Source organism: Vicia villosa, linkage group LG3, assembly GCF_029867415.1.
Source record: "Vicia villosa cultivar HV-30 ecotype Madison, WI linkage group LG3, Vvil1.0, whole genome shotgun sequence".
Classification (NCBI taxonomy): domain Eukaryota; kingdom Viridiplantae; phylum Streptophyta; class Magnoliopsida; order Fabales; family Fabaceae; genus Vicia; species Vicia villosa.
This window is the reverse complement of record NC_081182.1, coordinates 26,796,246-26,807,583: the sequence shown is the minus strand read 5'-3', so window position 1 is coordinate 26,807,583 and position 11,338 is coordinate 26,796,246. Positions and strand designations below refer to the sequence as shown.

At 32.4% G+C, this 11,338-nt stretch overlaps 1 pseudogene; it reads right to left on the bottom strand.

Annotated features, from left to right (window-relative positions):
• Nucleotides 1-8,179: 8,179 nt before the first annotated feature.
• Nucleotides 8,180-9,409, bottom strand: LOC131655236 (glutathione S-transferase T3-like; annotated as a pseudogene).
• Between the last annotated feature and the right edge of the window lie 1,929 nt (nucleotides 9,410-11,338).

Genomic DNA, 11,338 nt, shown 5'->3' with positions numbered 1-11,338 from the left:
TTCAATCAATCAACATACTTTACACAGTTTATCTTTTTATACATCACTTTATTTTTTATGTATTTCTTAGACAAATAATCTAACTTTCCACACCTCTTACTTAATGCACTTTGAAGCAGTTAAGGAACCCAAAACTGAAAGATAGAGTTCTTTCTACAGTGCAATTGTTTAAAGAAAATGGAATAACTATTGAGAGCTATCATCAAATTCTCATAAAAGATCATACCACATAATTATATTGGTTCGGTCTAAACCATTTGGCCTATTTTAGTACTCAATAATTTTTCCTTGAGATTGATTTCCACTTAAATCAAACATGTGCTTTTCACATGATCACTCCAAACAACCTTTCATAACAACTTAAGCTTTTGCACAGGGTTAACTCGAAAATCTTATACAAACAACAAAGCTTTTACACAAGTTCAAATCAATAACCTTCACCAGACCTTTTTACATGTTCAACTCAATAACATTCACCGGAGCTTCTTATTAGTTCAACTCAATAACCTTAACCAGTGCTTTTACACATGCTTAGCTCAATAAGCATTCTTATTGGCATTTTTAGACCGCTTAAAAGTGTTTCATCTGTTTCATAGTACTTATATTATGATTGGGACATCTTCAGAGTAACAGTTTAAATCTCTCTCATGCATCAGATAATGACTCAGATTCACTTTGATCAAAGTTTGAAATTTCAGCTTTCCTTTCTATGGATTCAGCATTAGAGAAATATCTCTCCAGAAATTTGTCTTCTAATTTTTTCCAAATCTAAATAGTACCGTTGAGAATGCTTTTTAGTGAATTCTTAGCTCGACCTATCAAAGAGAAATCAAACAAACGTAATTTTACCTGATCATCAGTCACATTGATTAGCTTGCACATTAAGAAAGTCTCGTAAATTTTAGCCATATGCTCCCACGGGTCTCTAATAGCTTGCTTGTCGAACGAGTTATCTCTCAAGCATGAAAGCACATAATTTTTTATAAAAAGTTACAGGGTTAACTGGTTGAAATCCAAGGGATATTTGTCCAACATCAGTTCTCGTGCAATAATTTCCCATTTTTCTTTTTGAATTCTGCACGCTATTTTTTCGATTTAATTGTGAGTCTAACGGTATCAGTGTCAAATTTCAACATCGCATGAGAAAAAAATAATACCTCAGTAGCACTACAGAAAACAAAACTGAATAAGAGGAGAATAAAAAATTAAAATTAAAATAAAAATTAAAATAAGCAATTATATATATATATATATATATATATATATATATATATATATATATATATATATATATATATAGAGAGAGAGAGAGAGAGAGAGAGAGAGAGAGAGAGAGAGAGAGAGTGTGAGTGTGTGTGTGTTTTTCAACTTACTACAAGAGTATGTTTTTTTAACTAATTATAAATTATAGTCTTTAAATTAGATATAATCGAATGATTATAAGTAAAAATGCTAATTAAATCACTAGAGGTTATGATTTAAAGTTTGATAGTCTTTCTAGGATTATGTCTAGGGTTTGACTCATGCAAATTTGAGTTACATCTGAACCTTGATGATGGCTTATGTATTCAAAACAAGTAACAATGTTAGCCATGAAAATATTTACTTTTCTTCTTATTATTTTAGAGATATTTTTTCCTTTTTCTTGAAGGCCCAGGAGAATTAATTGGAGTGACATTTACAACAGGTGCAGGGTGTTCAATAGTTCTCGCAACTTGTGTTCCTAATATCTTTTATTTCTTGATGAGACCCATGTTTATAAGATTTTTTTTCCATCAAACGCTTCCCCGTAATAGATGGTTAGGAGTTTTTCTTAATTGTCATTCAATATAGTGTTAATAAGATCAATCTTTTTAATAATACATGAGATAATCAAATATATTTGTAGCAACCTGCCCTAAAAATTAGACTTTTAGAGTCGCCACCTATTCTGAAGGGCGAATAGGAAATCCTACGCAGTTGAGAGATTCGGGGTAAGTTATTATAATCAGGTCGAGGGAAGGTGTTAGGCACCCTCAACCCTTTCCTATTGGCTTTGAATCTAAGGGTCAAGTTTTATGGCTAAAAATTAAGATTTAATAGCTAAGGAATTGAATAGGGGAAAAATTGAGATTTTAGGGAGGGGGACTCGCCTTGGTTATCCAAGTGCCTACGTATCTCCTTAGGGAGAATCAGAGTCAACGTAGTTCGGGCACAGGATTGTACGCCTTAGAATTGATTATGAAAGTGTTTGAAGGCTTTTTGAATGACCTATCTTAGTTTGAATTTAATCTGAAAGGCATTTTGAATTGCCTAGGATAAAAATCCGTAGTGTCGTGGTTTAGTGTGTTTTAGGTGTTTGGGCGTACAACCCTGATTTGATATGGCACCGTTAGATGCGATGACCAATAGATTTGGTCAGTATAGCTAACGGATTAAGGGGCATTGCTGGTTACTCAGATCGATAGATTGATCGTCGCGGGCAGCAAATTAAATGTGTTTTAATTTTGTAATTTTTTATCTCTCGTCTAATGCGACTAATAGATTTAGTCGGGTCGAGGAGAGAATTTAAATAAAGGATTAATTAATTTATCTTATTGCTTTATTCAGATATTTGATCAGTACGACATAGAGAGTCGACTAATTCGAAGGCGGGATGAAATATATATTCATCCGCCATTTATCCGTTGAAGGGGAAGTTAGAATTGCCTGTTTTTATTATCTTTATCTCTCGTCTAATGCGACTAATAGATTTAGTCGGGTCGAGGAGAGAATTACTCGAGAGTTATTTGAATTATTAATAAACAAATTAATTAAATAAAAAAAATAAATAAAAATTATTTCTCGTCTACTTGCGACTAATAGGTATAGTCGGTTCGAGGAGAAAATTAGATTAAAATCATAAAATAAAACAATTAAACAATTATTAAAAGTTTACAAAATTACTTAATTAATTAAATTTTATATTTTTTGTTTTATACAAGGAGGGTATGTTTTATTCTGGCTAGTAATTAAGGGGGTGTGCTAATAGTAACAATCCAAGCCCATCTGAACTTTTGGTCCGTCCAATTCAATGTGGTGAGGGTGTACACGTTATGATGTGCACTCAGACTTTTGGCCCTTGAATCAAGATCTGCCATGTGATCTACGGTCTGCATGTGATAGCAGATGGGGGAACACGGTAAGGACCAAACACATGATCGAAGTCATTGTGTTAACCATGTGGCCATCAAAGAGGCCACATGGAAACGATCCAACGGCTGCGGAGAGAGATCAACTCTAAATCTTACTCTCCCCACTTCATTTCATCCGTCTCTTTCTCTCTCTTTGTTCTCTTTCTTCTCTCCTACTCTCCACTTTGAACTCTCCTCACTACCCTCATCCCAAACCCAGAAAGCCACCCCCCCCAACTCATCTCCGGCCACCGTGAACCACCCCCTAAAACCCAGTTTTCCGATGAATATTCATCGGAATATTCATCCCTAACCCAGAACCCTTCAATCTTCATCCCTAACCTATGAAGCAAACCCTAAACCCCAGATCCAACCGTAAACAACATGCAAACATACAATCAAACCCTAAGCTAAGTGATGTTTGTGTTTACCTCAATCAATTGTGACTCTGAACTCACTCTTTTCTGGATCCGTGTCTCTAATCTCCTCCTCCTTCTCTTTGCTTTGCAGGTACCGGTTCGATGAAGATCCAAAGTTATGCGTGTTCACGGCGGCGCCAGATCCTCTTTCAGCAACCCCCTCTCATCTAATTTCTTTTCCGTTTTATAGCATTAGGGTTAGTTTTAAGTTAGGCAAGATTAGATTAGATTATTAGGTTTAATTAGATCTTTAGGGATTTGATTTGCTTCAGATTTCTTTGTAATTGACTCCACTTTTTAATAAAATCAGATTGTCCTTCAGATTCAATCTCGTTTTCTTCTTATGTTAAGTTTTGATTTGATTTGCATTTGATGTTTGTTCCGAATATTTGATTCGCTTGAGATTCAATTCTGGGCTTGGGCTATGGAGATTAGGGTTTGCGTTTGTGTTGCAGCGGCGCCGCGGAGATGAAGGGGAAGATGAATAGTAGCTTGGGTCGGGTTGATCCGATCCATTCTTTGATCCATCGAGTCCAAGATCCGTCCCATTGGCCCGGTTCATCATGCATTTGTTTGGCCCAGGCACTCTACTAACTCGTTTTTGGCCCAACAGAATAACAACAAACAAAAAACCCAAAAAAACCTCAATTTACCTATTTAATCAATTAATTAATTACTCAAATAAAAAACTAAGTAAATAATATTCAAATGATTATATAACTTAAACCCATGATTAATTAATGGATAACTACAGAATTTATATAATGACCTCACTTAATCAAAAAATAAATTAATAATGATATTTAGTAAGTAATAGAAATGGATTGATGATGACAAGCAAATGGGCCCGAAACAAATTGAATCTTAAATATTTGCTATTCACACCTCTATTTATTTTAAACCAACTTATACGAGAATTTTATAGGAGAGCGAGTTTAATAATAGGTATACTAAACCCTATGGCTCCTAATTTTTAACTCCCTTAATAAATTGACAGATGCAAATTAAATCGGATAAATTTTGGGGTATGACAATATCTAGATAAGTATAATCTAGTCCTTAAAAAGCTTTGCTCCGTGAATTTAATGATAAATTCATTTAGATCTGTCACAAATGTTTGGTCTAATGATGGGAAATTTAGAAAAGTTTACCAAATCATTGATTTTTTTTAAAGACAAACGAATATATAGAAATAAATAAAGAAAAGGGAGGCACTACGGGCAAATTGGAAGGGAACTCCGAGAGAAGGCACAAGGAATACCAAAACCGGGATTAAAACATCCAAGAACAAAGAAAAAGAGCTAGAAAAAACAATCCCGCATAGGCTCAAAACAAAACTACAACATAAAGAAACCAAAAAAACCAGCAAAAGACAAGGCTGAAACTATCCACTACAAATACACCTGAAGGAGCACTAAAACCACAAAGGAAACTAATAAGAACTCATCCAATGGAGGTCGAAACCGCTCATCCCCCTATTGGTTTAAAAATAGGGTAGGGTTCTCTAGCCAAGTCGAGAAGACACGTGAGTTTTCCACTGACTTACCAATATACCATTTCCAAGCCAAGAAGATGCTCATGTCTTCCACGTGTTTTGGTGTCGCCAAAGATCCGGAAAAACCTATATATTCAGAGATTTTGAAATTGACCAAACCAAAACATGTCAAACCATCCACAATCTCTCCCTAGTCCTAGAAACTCTAGACAAGCAGATATGCATCTGAAAAAGGATCAAGATATCACTAGGAAAAATAGTACACCATCTTAACCACCTAAAGATCCTATACCAAACAGAGGATGCAATCTCATAGGTCACAAAGAGATGGGAGGAAGACCCAATGTACAATGAGCAAAAAGGACAGGAAATAGCCTTGGAGGTCAGAGGGAAAATCCCCATGTATTAAAGAAAGATATCAATCCCAATGTTTTGATCTCGTTGACTGCAAGGTAATTTATATGTATTGGTTTTAGCATATTGTTATAAAATATGAAACAGAGATTTGGACACGAACACCATAACACGACATGAAAACTCTAACATCAATAATATAAGAAATATAAGACACTAACGCAACTATATATATATATATATAATTTTATTTGACCTTCATTTAGCATCTTCAATTAAAAAAATTTATAATCAAATTAATGTCTTTAACCATTTATATTGATCTACAATGTTTCGACACATATTTAACTCTTTTAAATGTATTTGAAATTTGTCCAAATATTATATAAAAAACAAATACTTTTTTTAAAATGTGTATGACATGTGTCGTGTGAGGGTCATTCGGGTGTTGAACACCACTTTGAGTGTCAAAGCAAAATTTTTGACATTTTTTTTAGTTTTTTAACATGTGTCGTACAAGTTTCATATAAGTGTCAGATACCACGATATGCCTAATCTCATATATAAGTTATATGTTGAACAAAAAAATTTAATGTTTGAGAATAGATTGAAAGATGAAAGGCCAAATATAAAAAAGTTGTAAAATAATAAAAGAATTGTTAGATATGAGAGTAACTTGAGACTTTCCTTTATGCTCCTTATTTTGATCTTGTCAATTGTTGTCACAATAATATTTTGTAACTCATTCCTTATATCATTTAATTCAAAGGCCTTAGTGATTAAATCTTTACCTCTCTAGATTAATTCCTTACAATTCCTTGCCAAAGATAAGTCCTTGTTTGTTAAGAGGAATATAAAATTTCTGTAGTCCCATCCAAGTCCTAAGAGCACCTATTTCATACTTTCTAATTATTTAAAGAACTCATTTACAATTCTCAAATATTCATATAACCCATTAAAAAATCTAAAACGGGTCCCACTAAATCCCACTATATATTATTTTAATTAAAAAATTCATTCAAATATATCAAATTACATTAAAAGAACATACTTTCAAAATAAATAAAATTAAAATAAATATATATTAAATAAAACAATACATAACACAAATAATTCATCAAAATTACATTAAAAAAAATACATAAATGCAAAAATACATCACTAAAACGAAATATAAGAAAAAGATAAATTTTAAATAATTGTTATTTTCATTCCCAAAATGTTGTCATACGTGTTCTATCAAGTCTTGTTGAAGACGCAGATGAAATTGTTTATCACGAACATCAAATCTTTTAAGTAGGAACTCTTGAAAATCAATACTAGAATCATTCGGAAAAGTTGTCGTGTCATTGCCTAAATGCTCATAAGAAAAATCAAAGTTTTCACCATACGTGGTGGAACGTTCATCTTCAACAATCATGTTGTGTAATATGGTACATATATCCATTATACGCTAAAGTGCATCTAAGTGCCAAGATCGAGTCGGGTTATGTATGATAGAAAATAGTGATTGGAGAACCCCAAATGCACGTTTGATATCCTTTCTTGATCCTTCTTAATGTTGGGCAAGAAATCTTCTCTTATCCCCTTGCGGCATTGGAATACTTTTCACAAATGTGGTCCATTCTGGATAAGTGCCATTTGATAAATAATAGCCCATGCTGTATTCAGTATGATTGATTGTATAATGAACCTCTGGATCTCTCCCTTATAGGACATCGTTGAAGACATTGGATTGGCTCAACACATTAATATCATTATTTGAACTCGCTATCCCAAAGAATGCATGCCAAATGCATAAGTATTGTGAAGCTACTGCTTCAAGAATAAAAGTGGGTTTTCCATGATCGCCTCAAATATATTTCCCTTTCAATGCAATAGGACAATATTTCCATTTCTAATACATACAATCAATGCTACCTAACATATCTGGAAATCCTCGTGTCTCCCCCATCTGAGGTAAGTGTTCAATATCTTGAGTATTTGGCCTTTGCAAATATTGTGCTCCGAAAATGCTAATCACACCTCTTGTAAACTTATCAACACATTTTGGTGTTGTGGTTTCACCGATTCTTAAATAGTCATCCACACTATCAACAGACATTTCATATGCCAACATACGAATAACAACAGTGCATTTTTGTAGGTGAAAGACTTGATCTACCAGTTGCATCAATCTTCATTAAAAAATACTCATCATCTTGACCCAGAGCTTCCATAATACGAAGGAACACATGTTTATGGATTCGGTACCTTCGACGAAATTGCTCATTTGTGTATACTAGAGTTTATGAAAAATAATCATTGAACAATCGATCATGTCCTTCTTCACGATTCCTCTCTATATTCCTTCTTTGATGTCTAGGCCTTCTAGAGCTTGAGGCTTCTTCTTGATTTTGACTTTAAAAAAAAGCCTCACGAGTTCTCATCCATACCATCATTCATATAATCCATGAACATTCTTTGCAATGTGAAAAGGATTAGAAGGATCCATGACGAAAGAAGTTTCATATTGAAAAATATGCCAACAATTTATAGAAAGTGAAAGAGGTTGAAAATGATTGTGAGACTTATTGTGTTACTAATGATTATTTATAGGAGTAGTTTGAATAACGGCTAGTTTGAATAACAGTTAGTTTGAATATCTAATAGTTTGAATAACGACTAGTTTTAAAATACATAACCATATAAATTATAGGAATAACAACTAGTTTCAAAATACATAATCATACTAAAAATATTCAAAATACATATTCATATTAATTAAGGCCGTATTTTTCCCGAATCACGTCACACAAGAAATCATGAGCTTGTAGTTATCATAGATTCATATTTGATGTATCCTTTGAGAGGATTTGCATATCATCGATCTTCAATATTTCCTCTTTTTTCTCAGCCTTCTTAATCTTTGCTTCAACCTTTTTTTCTCTTAATCTTGACTTTTTCACTCTTAATACGTGCATAGTCTTGTGTAAACACTGACATCAAATTAAATTTCTTTTTGAATTCATCATATTTAACATTGGGAGTAGACATTTCCACCATCTTTTCTTTCTCCTTCCTTTTGGATGCCTTTTGACCGATTGGACGACGTAACAAAGTAGGCGATGATGGATTGTATTCGCTGCTCGATGGTGTCAAAGGGTTAGAAGGCGAAAAATACGCTCCAGAAGCTAAATTCTTTGTTCTTTTTGCATAAGCTTCTAATGAACCCGCAAGCCATTTAGGTTTATCTTTCAATAATCTCCAAGCATACTCAAATGTAAGCTTTTCATCTTCATATTAAAAATAGATTCTATATGCAGCTTGCATGATATTAGTCTCGAAGCTCCCACTTTTTAGTGTAGATAATTCTTGTTTGTAGCATCCAACAAAATTTTGAACATATGGATTAATTTTGTGCCATCTACCTTTTAGTGTCGTCGGTTTCTACTCTTTGTAATTCATGTCATGATGCTTGTTAAAAGCTTCACCAATTCTCTTCCCGAACTATCTCCTTTTAGATCAACCCCAACAATTGAATCCTTTGAAATGTTGAGCCATGATTGAATGAGAATTTCATCTTCTATTGGTTGGAATCTTTGTTTAGGCGTATTCACAACCTGTGCAGATGCAACTTCTTCACCAAGGTTAGTATTTTCAAAGCTAACTTGAGTGCAAAATTGTGGTGTTTCATATTGTTGATCATTTGATCGCACACCACTACTACCTATTTGAACCACATGAGGCATATTGGGGTTAGTTGATTGAGATGAAAATTGTTGATATTTATATGGATAAGGTGATGTATGGTAAGAGTAATTTCTAATGGATGGATTATTTTGTGGATTTTGGATAAAAATAGAGTTTTGAAAATTTGGATTATGGTGTGGATTTGGAATAAGAGGTGGATTTCCAAAATATGGGTTGTTTCGTTGATTTGGGATAGTAGGAGGACTTCCATCATTTTGCATAAAATTGGACCATGTGTTATGTTGATTGGGATTCATTTTCAAATGAAATGTGTTGACATAAAAATTATAATGAGATAAAATAATTTGGTCAAATTTAAACTAGATGTGAATGAAAAATGTGATAAAATAAATTACCTATTTATACTAATAAAAATATTATCGTTATTTTATTATCGTTGCAAGTCTTATTCCAAAATGAAATCAGAGTAATTAATGTTAAAATATTTTGAAATCACATTATTGACTCTGAAGGCTTTTCCAAAGAAAATTTCTCACCCCACTCCATAGACATTTGGCACACCACCAAAATGACAAAACTGTCTTTGTGCTTCCGTAGATTCATCTCCGGAAGCACTTTTTTTTTAAAAAAAAATGGTTTTTTCCATAGATGCATCTACGGAACCCCTTAAAACATAGTGAAACGTGGAATTTTCCCAATTAATTGAGAAAATCAGAATGTTCCGTAGATGTATCTACGGAAAGGTTTGATAGGGTTTGAAAATAGAGTGTTCCGTAGATGCATATATGGAACTTGTGATTTTCTCGATTAATTGAGAAATTAATTTGAGATTTTCCCAATTAATTGAGAAATTAATTTGAGATTTTCCCAATTAATTGAGAAATTAATTTGGAATTTTCCAAATTAATTAATTTGTAACTTAATTTGGAATTTTTCCAATTAATTGAGAAAATCCAACTTTCACTATGTTTTAAGATTACGTAGATGTCATTAAACTTAATTAATTTGGAATTTTCTCAATTAATTGAGAAAATCTCCAATAAATTTATAAATTAATTGAGAAAATCTCAAATTTTCAATTAATTGAAAAAAATATTATGTAGTTACATCTATGGAAAGGTATGATGAGGTTTGATTAATTGATAAAATCTTAAATTGGGAAAAATCTTCCGTAGATGCATCATCAGAAATGTTTGATATAGGTGGTTTGATTAATTGATAAAATCTTAAATTGGGAAAAATCTTCCGTAGATGCATCAGCAGAAATGTTTGATATAGGGTTTGACAATAGAGTGTTCCGTGGATGCATCTACGAAATTTGAGATTTTCCAAATTAATTGGAAAAATCCCAAGATTCAATATGTTTTATACGAAAGAATAAAAATTTTTCAAAATATAGAGTGTTTTCGGATGTGCATCTACGGAAACTGGGGGCAAAAATGGAATTTTCTATGTTGTTTAAGAGATTTATGGGATAAATTGAAAAATATTACCGTTATTTGTTTTTCTTTCATTGATAAAATGAATTTAATAATAAAATATGAGGCATTTTAATGATAGGAGCGTGGGTTTGTTTATGAACATTGTAAATTGGAGAACATTTAAAAATCTCAAATATTCAAATATTTCCAACACAACAAGTCAACAACATTGGCAATTGTGTAGGAACTTAATAAAACTACTGATAATCATGCTCTAAGTGAGGGTAGAATAAAATTATCTAATTCCATCCATTTACTCCTTCCAGATTAGTTTCATATAGTAAACCACACATCTCATTTTAATAACTAATTAAAACTGTGAAACATATGCTCAAATATTTAGATAAACAATATAAAATAATTAGTTGAAAAGGAAATTGTCAATTTAAAGGTACAAGATTATTTCTAATTTAGTTTCTCATTCTCAACGTGGGTTTAATTACTCGTGATTCAACTGGAAAAAGGTAAATAAAGCAGTAAAAAATTATACACTTCTTCTTTCATTTATGTTAAAAGGTGAATACACTTGTATGAAAAGGATGGAGTATTTTTTAATAGGTAGCTTTTGTTGAAAAACAAGTTGTATAAATCCTCGACATTTTTGTTGAAATGCTAAATTTCTGTTTTCTTGCTATGATTTTTGGCACACAATTAGGCTGTCTACCACTCAACCATCGTGGATGTTGTTGACCCCCTATTATTATATATATCTGTAAGTATACCTTTTTAATTATTGAATCTAAA